Here is a 12,975-nt window from a genome sequence, read left to right as displayed (position 1 = left end):
GAAATTTTGTATTCTGAAATCCACAGGAATTTTTTCAACGATGTTCACAATCTCTATATACTTGTGAAGTGAGCATGTTCCTCCTTCTGTCCTTTCTGTACTGGTTAATGTCCTTCCAACTCCTTTTTCGATTCCCTGGCCCATTACATGCCATCAGATCTTATCGTTTCAATTTCTGATATCATTTCTCCTTCACCGCATGCTTCTGCTGAGTTCAAGGAGTCCCCATCTCTTAAAGTTACAACAGCCTTTTCATTTGTCCTTCAACCTCCAACCTGGCCCTATTCCAAGCCATGATTAAGCTCACATCTACCAAAGAGATTTTTCTCAAAGTAGATCCTACAGAGAAAATTCCAAATCCCTTTGCCCAGCCAAATGCTGGCACCCCTCTCTCGTCTTCTGTTCAGTCACACTAAATTGCTCATCATTTCTTTAATGAATCTTGATGTTTCATGCTTTCCTGCCTTGACGCCTGCTGTTCCTCCTCCCTGAAAGTCCATTCCCCATTGCCTATCTGCCTAACACCGGCTTAGTTTTCGTGATTCAACTCATTAAGTCCTCCCAGGAAACTTTCTCTGACCTCCAAGAGGAGGTGTTAACTCTGTTGGTTCAATTTCTGTACCTTGTATTAAGTTCTATTTGATCAATTGGTGTAAATCTTTTTATTCATCTTTGTAGCCCCAGAAATGTAGCAATGCAGGGAACGTGCAGTGCAGAAACTTAGCAGGGAAAAGTAAAAGTCATCGAATGAGTAAATGAACAAAGTGCAGGAAATAAGTTTCCAAAGCCAACAATTCTATTTCATTTTTTGCAGAGTGTGACTTAAAGGCCCTTCAGATAGGAGCTGTCTTGGGTCAGTAGAATATCCACTGTTTATTTGGGGTTCCTCCAGAAGCTGAGTCTAAGGCAAGGGCTGAGTGCACCTAATTTACAGGGAGGTGGAGAAAGCACAGGGCAGTGGAGACAAGAAGCAAGGAAGGGAAGGCAGCCACATAAGTCTACGTTCTCAAGCCAGTTATCACTTCGGGTGACTAGAACTTTGGGAGTCAGTTTAGATCGTGCATCACCCCACTCAGAGGTGCAGGAGCAGTGAGGTACTGCTCTACAACTCCCCTTGGTCACAAGTTGAGGGCTGCTCCTGGAAAGTATTAACGCCCTAGCACATCTGGCCAGCGACACATGTGGGTGGAACAAAACCCCCCAAGTGGGGAAAGCCCTAGGTCAGCAATCAGATGTGCAGTGAGGGGTCAGGGCCGAGGGGCTGTGGTGGGCACTGACATGTGGGCCGCATCTGGTCTTTAGTGCCATTGAGTGGTCATGGTAAATAGGAGGGAATCGAATCAGGTTATTTCTCGAAATCTCTCAAGTCACATACACCTCACATTATCTGCTCAATGAGCAAATTACATTAATTAGGGCAGAAAGCAAAACTTTCAGTGTCCCTTTAAGACCAGTTTTAAAATATTTACAAAGGTGAGAATATTCATTAAGAATCACTGGTCTTTGTGATTCTCTTGGATTGCTGCTCTACAATCAGAGTGCTTTTATCATAATTCTTAAGTCACTGTCCTCAAACCCTCACCTTTGCAAAATTCTCATACTGAATTAATAGGCACCCAAGATGAAAAGAATTTTCAGTCCGTCCCATCAGGGGCCCTGTGAGCGTGACTCAGAGTTTCGAGGTGACTCTGTCCAGCTTACTGAGCTTAGTGTGGTCCCACAGATTGTGGGGGGAAAATAAGGTGCAGAAACATGCAAATAAAGTTTTAAGTTCATGAAGAATCCGTGGGTATTGATTAGAAAATACAAGTTTACTATTGTCGAGCCGCGCGGGAAGGGCTGCATGGCACCCTGCTCCCGCCCAGGCCAGCCCAGAATGAGGAGACGTGGGACGTGGGTTTGGGACATGAATTCACTTGAAAAACCACTGTGGGGTTATGAATGTGATTTCTGATGAAACTGGATTGGAATAATTTTCATGATCTTTGATATTTGTGTATAGTTTTTTAGATTTTGCATTTGACTTAAAGTGCCATAAGAAAATTTGTGTATTGCAAAGTGGTCCCAGCCACCTCCTTGATTGGGTACCCGTGGGTATGCTCCTGCTGCTTTCCTTCAGTGAATGCAACAAATGTGATGAGAAAAAGGAGAGAGGCCTTCTTCCTGCAGGGTATGTTCCAGAATGATCATGTCCAAACCCCACTTCAGTTGCTTCCTAACAAAAATTTCACTGAGTTCACTTTCAATTTACGTAAAAGACTGTTCTAGAGCCAGTACAAAAGCCTCATGAAGGTCCTGGACAAATGGGGAGACCAGTCGTCATTCCTACAGAGGATCAGGATAAGATGAAAGAGATGTTTAAAATTAGTCACTGCAATTTAATGGCAAGTGAGATGATTGCACTCAGCAGATCTTTACCAGATGTCAGGTTAGAGGGGTGAAAAGCAAAGGTATACCCAGGTAATCTGCCTACAAGTGTGGTGATTGTTTTCCTCAGTGAGGTTTGGAGCACACTTCTGCAAACTGTGCATAGTGTCATTACTTGCTCACCAAAATACATGGTAGAAGAAATTGTTCTGGTAGATGATGCCAGTGAAAGAGACTCTTTGAAAAGACCTCTAGAGAGTTATGTGAAAAAATTAAAAGTAGCTGTTCATGTAATTTGAATGGAACGACGTTCTGGATCAATCAGAGCTGGATTAAAAGGAGCTGCTGTGTGTAAAGGACAAGTGATCACCTTCTTAGAGGCTCACTGTGAGTGTACAGTGGGATGGCTGGAACCTCTCAGCCAGGATCAGACATGACAGGAAAACAGTGGGTGTCCTATTATTGATGTGATCAGTGCTGATACTTTTGAGTACATGGCAGGCTCTGCTATGACCTATGGTGGCTTCAACTGGAAGCTCAGTTTTCGCTGGTTATCCTGTTCCCCAAAGAGAAATGGACAGGAGGAAAGGTGATCAGGCTCTTCCTGTCAGAACACCTAACAATGGCAGGACGCCTTTTTTCAATAGACAGATTACTTTTAGGAAATTGGAATGTATGATGCTGGAACGGATATTTGGAGAGGAGGAAACCTAGAAATTTCCTTTAGAGTTTGGCAATGTAGGGCAACTTTGGAGATTGTTACCTGCTCACATGTTAGACGTGTGTTTCAGAAAGCCACACCTAACACATTTCCTGGAGGCACAGGGCAGATTATCAGTAGAAATAACAGGCGACTTACAGAAGTGTGGATGGATGAATTCAAGAGTTTATTCTATATAATTTCTCCAGGTGTTACAAAGGTAGATTATAGAGACATATCGTCAAGACTTGGTCTAAGACACAAGCCTCGATGCAGACCTTTCTCTTGGTACCGAGAGCATGTTTATCCTGATTCCCAGATTCCACATCACTATTTCTCTTCGGAAGAGATAAGAAATGTGGAAACAAATCAGACTCTAGAGAACATGGCTAGAAAAGAGAATGAAAAAGTTGGAATTTTTAACTGTCATGGTATGGGATGTAATCAGGTTTTCTCTTAACACTAAGAAAGAAATTAGAACAGATGACCTTTGCTTGGATGTCTCCAAACGTAATGGCCCGGTCACAATGCTCAAATGCCACCACCTAAAAGGCAACCAACTTTGGGAGTGTGACCCAGTGAAATTAACCCTGCAGCCTGTGAACAGTAATCAGTGCCTGGATAAAGCCACAGAAGGGGACAGTCAGGTGCCCAGCATTAGAGACCACAATGGAAGCTGGTCCCAGCAGTGGCTTTTTTGAAAAATATTCTGAGACCAAATTTACAAAAAAAAAGAAGAAGAAAGATTGACTGGGCTACCTCAGCATTCATTTCTGCCACATTCTTAAGTAGCAAAAAAGGAAAAGTCCCTTCCTCCTGCAGGATGTAAGGTTTATCAGCCATTAAAACTTAGTTTAGAGTCCTCTTGCTTTTCACTAGCTGTGAACCAGCCTTGCTGCCCAAGGACATGAAAATACATAGGAGCAAGACTGTGCACACTGATGTTTACAAGATTGAAAGAATCTTTCATCAAGAATCAATGTAAAGAATATTTAGACAATGAGATAACAGAATGTGCTTTCCAGAGAGCTGCACCTTCTATGGTTTGCTTGCACACCAGTCATTTCTACTGAATGTGCTGTCATAATGAAGAGATTTCCAAGACTTTTTTTTATTAGAACTGGTAGTATATTAAATACTGTTATAAAAGTAAATGGAGCTGTCACCAGAAGTAATAAAACCACAGTAAAGAAAGTAGAACAGCTAATTATGAAGCAAGTGCAAAATTACATTAACTATCCTCAAAGTCAATCAAGAGACAGACAAAAAGTACATAATTTGATACCTAATATATAAAGAATGAAGGAGGAAGAAAAAGGAGGAGAAATAGAAAAGAACCTTTAGATTGTGTTTGTAACAGCATACTAAGTGAGTTAAGTTAGACTCTTAGATAGTAAGGAAAGTAACCTGGAACCTTTGGTAACCACGAATCTAAAGCCTGCAATGGCAGTAAGTACATACCTATCGATAATCACCCTAAATGTAAATGAACTGAATGCACCAATCAAAAGACATAGAGTCACTGAATGGATAAAAAAACAAGACCCATCTATATGCTGCTTACAAGAGATTCACCTTAAACCCAAAGACATGCACAGAATAAAAGTCAAGGGATGGAAAAAGATATTTCATGCAAACAATAGGAGAAAAAAGCAGGTGTTGCAGTACTAGTATCAGACAAAATAGACTTCAAAACGAAGAAAGTAACAAGAGATAAAGAAAGACATTACATAATGATAAAGGGCTCAGTCCGACAAGAGGATATAACCATTATAAATATATATGCACCCAACACAGGAGCACCAGCATATGTGAAACAAATACTAACAGAACTAAAGGAGGAAATAGAATGCAATGCATTCATTTTCGGAGACTTCAACACACCATTTACTCCAAAGGACAGATCCACCAGACAGAAAATAAGTAAGGACACAGAGGCACTGAACAACACAATAGAACAGATGGACCTAATAGACATCTATAGAACTCTACACCCAAAAGGAACAGGATACACATTCTTCTCAAGTGCACATGGAACATTCTCCAGAATAGACCGCATACTAGGCCACAAAAAAGAGCCTCAGTAAATTAAAAAACATTGAAATTCTACCAACCAACTTTTCAGACCAAAAAGGTATAAAACTAGAAATAAATTGTACCAAGAAAGCAAAAAGGCTCACAAACACATGGAGGCTTAACAACACGCTCCTAAATAGTCAATGGATCAATGACCAAATTAAAATGGAGATCCAGCAATATATGGAAATAAATGACAGCAACAACACAAAGCCCCAACTTCTGTGGAACGCAGCGAAAGCAGTCTTAAGAGGAAAGTATATAGCGATCCAGGCACACTTGAAGAAGCAAGAACAATCCCAAACGAATAGTCTGACATCACAATTATTGAAATTGGAAAAAGAAGAACAAATGAGGCCTAAAGTCAGCAGAAGGAGGGACATAATAAAGATCAGAGAAGAAATAAATAAAATTGAGAAGAATAAAACAATAGAAAAAAATCAATGAAACCAAGAGCTGGTTCTTTGAGAAAATAAACAAAATAGATAAGCCTCTAGCCAGGCTTATTAAGAGAAAAAGAGAATCAACACACATCAACAGAATCAGAAACGAGAAAGGAAACATCATGATGGACCCAACAGAAATACCAAGAATTAGTAGAGACTACAATGAAAACCTATATGCTAAGAAGCTGGAAAACCTAGAAGAAATGGACAACTTCCTAGAAAAATACAACCTTCCAAGAATGACCAAGGAAGAAACACAAAATCTAAACAAACCAATTACCAGCAAAGAAATTGAAGTGGTAATCAAAAAACTACCCAAGAACAAAACCCCCAGGCCAGATGGATTTACCTCAGAATTTTATCAGACATACAGAGAAGATATAATTCCCATTCTCCTTAAAGTTTTCCAAAAAACAGAAGAGGAGGGAATACTCCCAAACTCATTCTATGAAGCCAACATTACCCTAATACCAAAACCAGGCAAAGACCCCACCAAAAAAGAAAATTACAGACCAATATCCCTGATGAACATAGATGCAAAAATACTCAACAAAATATTAGAAAACCGAATTCAAAAATACATCAAAAGGATCATGCACCATGACCAAGTGGGATTCATCCCAGGGATGCAAGGATGGTACAACATTCGAAAATCTATCAACATCATCCACCACATCAACAAAAAGAAGGACAGAAACCACATGATCATCTCCATAGATGCTGAAAAAGCATTTGACAAAATTCACCATCCATTCATGATAAAAGCTCTCAGCAAAATGGGTATAGAGGACAAGTACCTCAATATAATAAAGGCCATATATGATAAACCCACAGCCAACATGATACTGAACAGTGAGAAGCTGAAAGCTTTTCCTCTGAGATCGGGAACAAGACAGAGATGCCCACCCCCCACCCCCCCCCACTGTTTTTCAACATAGTACTGGAGGTCCTAGCCATGGCAATTAGACAAAACAAAGAAATACAAGGAATCCAAACTGGTAAAGAAGAAGTTGAACTGTCACTATTTGCAGATGACATGATATTGTACATAAAAAACCCTAAAGACTCCACTCCAAAACTAGTAGAACTGATATCAGAATACAGCAAAGTTGCAGGATACAAAATTAACACACACAAATCTGTGGCTTTCCTGTACACTAACAATGAACTAATAGAGAAATCAGGAGAACAATTCCATTCACAATTGCATCAAAAAGAATAAAATACCTAGTAATAAGCCTAACCAAGGAAGTGAAAGACCTATACCCTGAAAACTATAAGACACTCTTAAGAGGAATTAAAGAGGACACTAATAAATGGAAACTCATCCCATGCTCTTGGCTAGGAAGAATTAATATCATCAAAATGCCATCCTGCCCAAAGCAATATACAGATCTGATGCAATCCCTATCAAATTACCAAGAGCATTCTTCAACAAACTGGAACAAATAGTTCAAAAATTCATATGGAAACACCAAAGACCCCGAATAGCCATAGCAATCCTGAGAAGGAAGAATAAAGTAGGGGAGATCTCACTCCCAAAGTTCAAGCTCTACTACAAAGCCACAGTAATCAAGTCAGTTTGCTACTGGCACAAGAACAGAGCCACAGACCAGTGGAACAGAATAGAGACCCCAGATATTAACCCAAACATTTATGGTCAATTAATATATGATAAAGGAGCCATGGACATACAATGGGGAAATGACAGTCTCTTCAACAGATGGTGCTGGCAAAACTGGACAGCTACATGTAAGAGAATGAAACTGGATCACTGTCTAACCCCATACACAAAACTAAATTCAAAATGGATCAAAGACCTGAATGTAAGTCATGAAACCATAAAACTCTTAGAAAAAAACATAGGCAAAAATCTCTTGGACATAAACATGAGCGACTTCTTCATGAACATATCTCCCTGGGCAAGGGAAACAAAAACAAAAATGAACAAGTGGGACTATATCAAGCTGAAGAGCTTCTGTACAGCAAAGGATGCCATCAATAGAACAAAAAGGTACCCTACAGTATGGGAGAATATATTCATAAATGACAGATCCGATAAAGGGTTGACATCCAAAATATATAAAGAGCTCATGCACCTCAACAAACAAAAAGCAAATAATCCAACTAAAAAATGGGCAGAGGAGTTGAACAGACAGTTCTCCAAAGAAGAAATTCAGATGGCCAACAGACACATGAAAAGATGCTCCACATCGCTTGTCATCAGAGAAATGCAAATTAAAACCACCATGAGGTATCACCTCACACCAGTAAGGATCGCCACCATCCAAAAGACAAACAACAACAAATGTTGGCAAGGTTGCAGAGAAAGAGGAACCCTCCTACACTGCTGGTGGAAATGCAAATTAGTTCAACCATTGTGGAAAGCAGTATGGAGGTTCCTCAAAAAGCTCAAAATAGAAATACCATTTGACCCAGGAATCCCACTTCTAGGAATTTACCCTAGAAGGTTTGAGGAACCCTGTCCAGGTTCCTCAAAAAGCTCAAAATAGAAATACCATTTGACGCAGGAATTCCACTTCTAGGAATTTACGCTAAGAATGCAGCACTCCAGTTTGAAAAAGACAGGTGCACCCCTATGTTTATCGCAACACTATTTACAATAGCCAAGAAATGGAAGCAACCTAAGTGTCCATCAGTAGATGAATGGATAAAGACAATGTGGTACATATACACAATGGAATATTACTCAGCCATAAGAAAAAAACAGATCCTACCATTTGCAACAACATGGATGGAGCTGGAGGGTATTATGCTCAGTGAAATAAGCCAGGCGGAGAAAGACAAGTACCAAATGATTTCACTCATCTGTGGAGTATAAGAAAAAAGAAAAACTGAAGGAACAAAACAGCAGCAGAATCACAGAATCCAAGAATGGACTAGCAGTTACCAAAGGGAAAGGGACTGGGGAGGATGGGTGGGAAGGGAGGGATAAGGGCAGGGAAAAAGAAAGGGGGCCTTACAATTAGCATGTATAATGTGGGGGGGACATGGGGAGGGCTGTGCAACACAGACAAGTAGTGAGTCTACAGCATCTTACTATGCTGATGGACAGTGACTGTAATGGGGTTTGTGGGGGGGCACTTGGTGAAGGGGGGAGTTTAGTAACCATAATGTTCTTCATGTAATTGTAGATCAATTTTAATAAAATGAATTTTTAAAAAGTAAATGGAAAGGGAACTGAAAGAAAAAAAGAACAAAAGTAAACTATTCTCCTGGGAGACTCCTTCTTGTAAAAAGTAAATGACCACACAGAAATTCTCTGACAAAACCGATGTGCAAACCCTTTGTTGATTTTGTTAAAGGTCTCCAGATAAACTTCAGCTATTTCATGAACCGTGGAGATACTTTTCCAATACTGATAATTCCTTCTCTTTACATTCTCTCCCTCATCTACTCAACGCCTGCACCTCACCGACACTTCCATTCCATGTGGGCTCCTTGCCGCTTCATTCTTCTCTGCCTGTGGTGTAGAAGCACCTCCAAGGAGCTCTTGCTACCTCTTAGGGTCTGTCCATTGTCCTCCAGTCCTCACCAGTGCTGATGACTGTGGACCTGTCTTCTGAAATCTCCCATCTTACAAATCCTAAGACAAATCACCAGTGTCTGTTAATCACTTCTCTGGAACATTTTCCACAGCAACTTCTGTGCCTTCCTTGGTGATCTTTTCTTCCTCAAATGGCTAAGCCTTAGCTCAGAAATCTATACCCCATACCCCTAATCCTTTCCCTGAACTCCAGGCCCAAGTCTGATTCCCTGCTCTACACTTAGAGGAGAATGTTTAATCAGGGCCTCACAGGTATTTCCAAAGAAAGAACCACCCAGGCATCTCCCATCTGGCCGCCATTCACACTCATCACTGTTAACAGCACCACTAGTTTATTGTCACCCAAGCTGTAAAACCTATACATATTGTTGATCTTTCCCCTCCCCATAGCTCTGTTACCCACCTCCATGCTATACCTGCAAATCTGATCTCCTTTATAACTTTGACATTGGCTGCTTCTTCATGTGGACTTTAAAAAGCCCCTGTTACCACTCGCATTTATAATTACAAAGGCTTCTGCCTGTTCCCTTTGCCTCAAGTCTCTCTCGACTCCCTCTTCCCCACCACCACTCTCTACCATGCATCTCCAACATCTCCTAACTTGTATATCCAACCCTATCATTCATCTGGTAAAATTATTTCTGCTATATAAGATAGAGTCCAAGTACCTTAGACCAGCAGTCAAGAGTCTTCAGGTCCTGGAGTCTGCTTACCCTTCAAGATTTACGATGGTGGACATTCTCTCTGTGCACCCTAGGTCTGCTCTTGTTTTTTTTTATTTTTTTATTAAGGTATGATTGATATACACTCTTATGAAGGTTTCACATGAAAAAACAATGTGGTTACTACAGTTACCCATATTATCAAGTCCCCACCCATAGCCCAATGCAGTCAGTGTCCATCAGTGCAGCAAGATGCCACAGATTCACTATTTGCCTTCTCTGTGCTACACTGTTCTCCCTGTGATCCCCCACACCATGTCAACTAAATATAACACCCCTCCATCCCCTTCTCCCTCCCTCCCCACCTGCCCTCCCACACCCCTCCCCTTTGGTAACCTCTACTTCATTCTTGGAGTCTCTGAGTCTGCTGCTATTTTGTTCCTTCAGTTTTGCTTCATTGTTTTACTCCACAAATGAGGGAAATCATTTGGCACTTGTCTTTCTCTGCCTGGCTTATTTCACTGAGCATAATACCCTCTAGCTCCATCCATGTTGTTGCAAATGGTAGGATTTGTTTTCTTCTTATGGCTCAATAGTATTCCATTGTGCATATGTACCACATCTTCTTTATCCATTCATCTACTAATGGACACTTAGGTTGCCTCCATATTTTGGCTATTGTAAAAAGTGCTGCAATAAACAAAGGGGTGCATATGTCTTTTTGAACTGAGAAGTTGTATTTTTTGGGTAAATTCCAAGGAGTGGGATTCCCAGGTCAAATGGTATTTCTATTTTTCGTTTTTTGAGGAACCTCCATATTGCTTTCCACAATGGTTGAACTAGCTTACATTCCCACCAGCAGTGTAGGAGGGTTCCCCTTTCTCTGCATCCTTGCCAGCATTTGTTCTTAGTCTTTTCGATGCTGGCCATCCTTACTGGTGTGAGGTGATATCTCATTGTGGTTTTAATTTGCATTTCCCTGACGATTAGTGATGTGGAGCACCTAGATCTACTCTTTAAGTTGCTCTGTGCCTGGGAGGTTGATCTCAATGGATTGCTTAGACTGAGATTCCCAGCCTCTGCATAATCTGCGCCCTTTAAGTATGATCTGGATCTATGAATATGATAGGATATTACCGATATTACTTCCCTTATTAGGTTTATATTTTATGGCAACAGGGATGAGAGTTTGCAGATGTAATTCAAGTGTCTAATCAGTTGGATTTGAGTTAATCAAAAGGGAGATTATCCTTGGTGGGCCTAATATAACCAGGCAAGTCTTTTAGAAGAGGGTCTACTAATCAGAAAGATACTGTGTTAGAGTTTCTGAAAGAAAGGATCATGAGTGAGTTCTACAGCTGTAAGGAAATGAATTCTGCCAACAACCCATAAGCAGAAGAGTGCCCTAAGCCTTAAATGAGGCTGCTGCCCTGGCCAGCACCATAACTGCAGCCTCGAGAGATCCTGAGTAGGGAACCACAGCTAAGCTATTCCAGGATTCCTGACCCACAGAAACTGAAATAAGAAAGGGGCATCAGGCCACTAAGTTTATAGTAATTTGTTACACAGCAACAGATAACTAATACACTTGTCCTTCTGGTCAAATTAAGCCAACAGGAGATACCAACAGATGTTCAGAGAGTAGGAGAAAAGATACGTTGAGATATTTACACACCCAGCCAGTCCCTTCCCAGCTAATCCTGTGTCAGAAGCCCCCCTTCTTGTGCCACTGGCTCCCCCGTGCGGCTGCAGCTTCCTCGGCCTCAGTGTGACTGTCCTTCTGGTGCCCATAAGGGTTGCAAAGCCTCCTGATTTGGCTTCCTAATGTGGAGTTGAAGTACTTCACTGTCCTTTGTCATTTTCCCTCAAGTCTGCCCACACTATGTACAGCATGCTTTTGTTAAACTTTGTTAAGTTCTTTGTTAAGGGTTGTGCCATCACTTTCCTGCTGGAACCCTGCCTGAAGAATAACCTTACCTCTAGTGCTGCCTTCTCCCTATCCAGACCCCCAAATCAGAACTGCCCCCCATGCACCACCCTACAGTTCCCCAACCGATGCCTTGGCTTTGAGTTGCTCCTGCTGTCTGGGATCAAGAGACCATTAACATGGTAGGGGGAGAGAACACCCCAAAGAAACAAAGACATGACTTCTAGGATAGACTACTGACTACTAGTTACTACTGTGTGACCTTAGGAAACGCTTATGCTCTCTAAACACAGTCTCTTCATCTATAAAATGGGGATAATAACAACACCCATTGAGCAAGGCTCTTGTGAGGATTAAGTGAAGTAACAAGCAGAAAGCAGCTGATATGAGAAACTCGGTAATTAATACTGTTGGTGGAAATGTACTTCTTCTGATGCTGATGTTCAAAAGGAAACCGTCTGATCCAGCAGTAATTCTCTTCACTCTGAACATTGCCCTCAAATGCTATCCCTTCTGTGAATTTAGTGCATCCACATTTCAGGAAAGATTTTTTTCTCCATTAAACCTGCAGCACTTGTTTCTCACTTCTTTTGCTTGTTTTTCACTTACTTATAAATATGTAATATTTATCTACCTGCAAACTTATCACATGTCTTCACCGAAATCTAAATGCACTATGGGCAGAGATTATATATCTTTGTATTTCCTGGGACCTAAATGAATAATGCCATGGGTCTAATAGCTGCTCAATAAATACTTGTAGACTGGATATGTAAAGAGAAATACTATCATTGACTCTTCACAATCCAGTTATACAAAGTCAAAATATTTTAACATCACGGACAAATATATTGATATATGGTAATGAAATAATATTTAGTGGATATCTAAAACGACCTATCAGAAGACCATAATTATTTTTCAAATGCATGTGTTCATTTAATATTCATTTTTGGTTTCTGCCAAGTGCAAAAGAAAGTAACAAAACAAAACTGATCTTAAGAATGAGTGACCTTAATTTGCCTGTGTACAGTAATTCAAATTTTGCAAGTTTTTCTTGTCTTGACACATGTATTTTCATTTGTTTTTCACAGTAGCTCTTGTGAGAAAATCAGTTACTAATCTTTGCATATTATTCATGAGGGAGCTGAGACTGAGAATTTGTAATTGTCTTAGATCAACTCAAGTGGTTATGAGACAGGGACTGTGGGTGTAGTCAGAGTAGGGTG

General features: G+C 40.6%; 1 pseudogene; it reads left to right on the top strand.

Moving 5' to 3' along the window:
• Positions 1–1,179: 1,179 nt before the first annotated feature.
• On the top strand, positions 1,180–3,872 carry LOC118908557 (polypeptide N-acetylgalactosaminyltransferase 1-like; annotated as a pseudogene).
• Positions 3,873–12,975: the final 9,103 nt, after the last annotated feature.

The sequence above is a fragment of the Manis pentadactyla genome, chromosome 12 (genome assembly GCF_030020395.1).
Source record: "Manis pentadactyla isolate mManPen7 chromosome 12, mManPen7.hap1, whole genome shotgun sequence".
NCBI classification, from domain to species: Eukaryota; Metazoa; Chordata; class Mammalia; order Pholidota; family Manidae; genus Manis; species Manis pentadactyla.
This window is presented reverse-complemented; position numbering and strand designations above follow the sequence as displayed.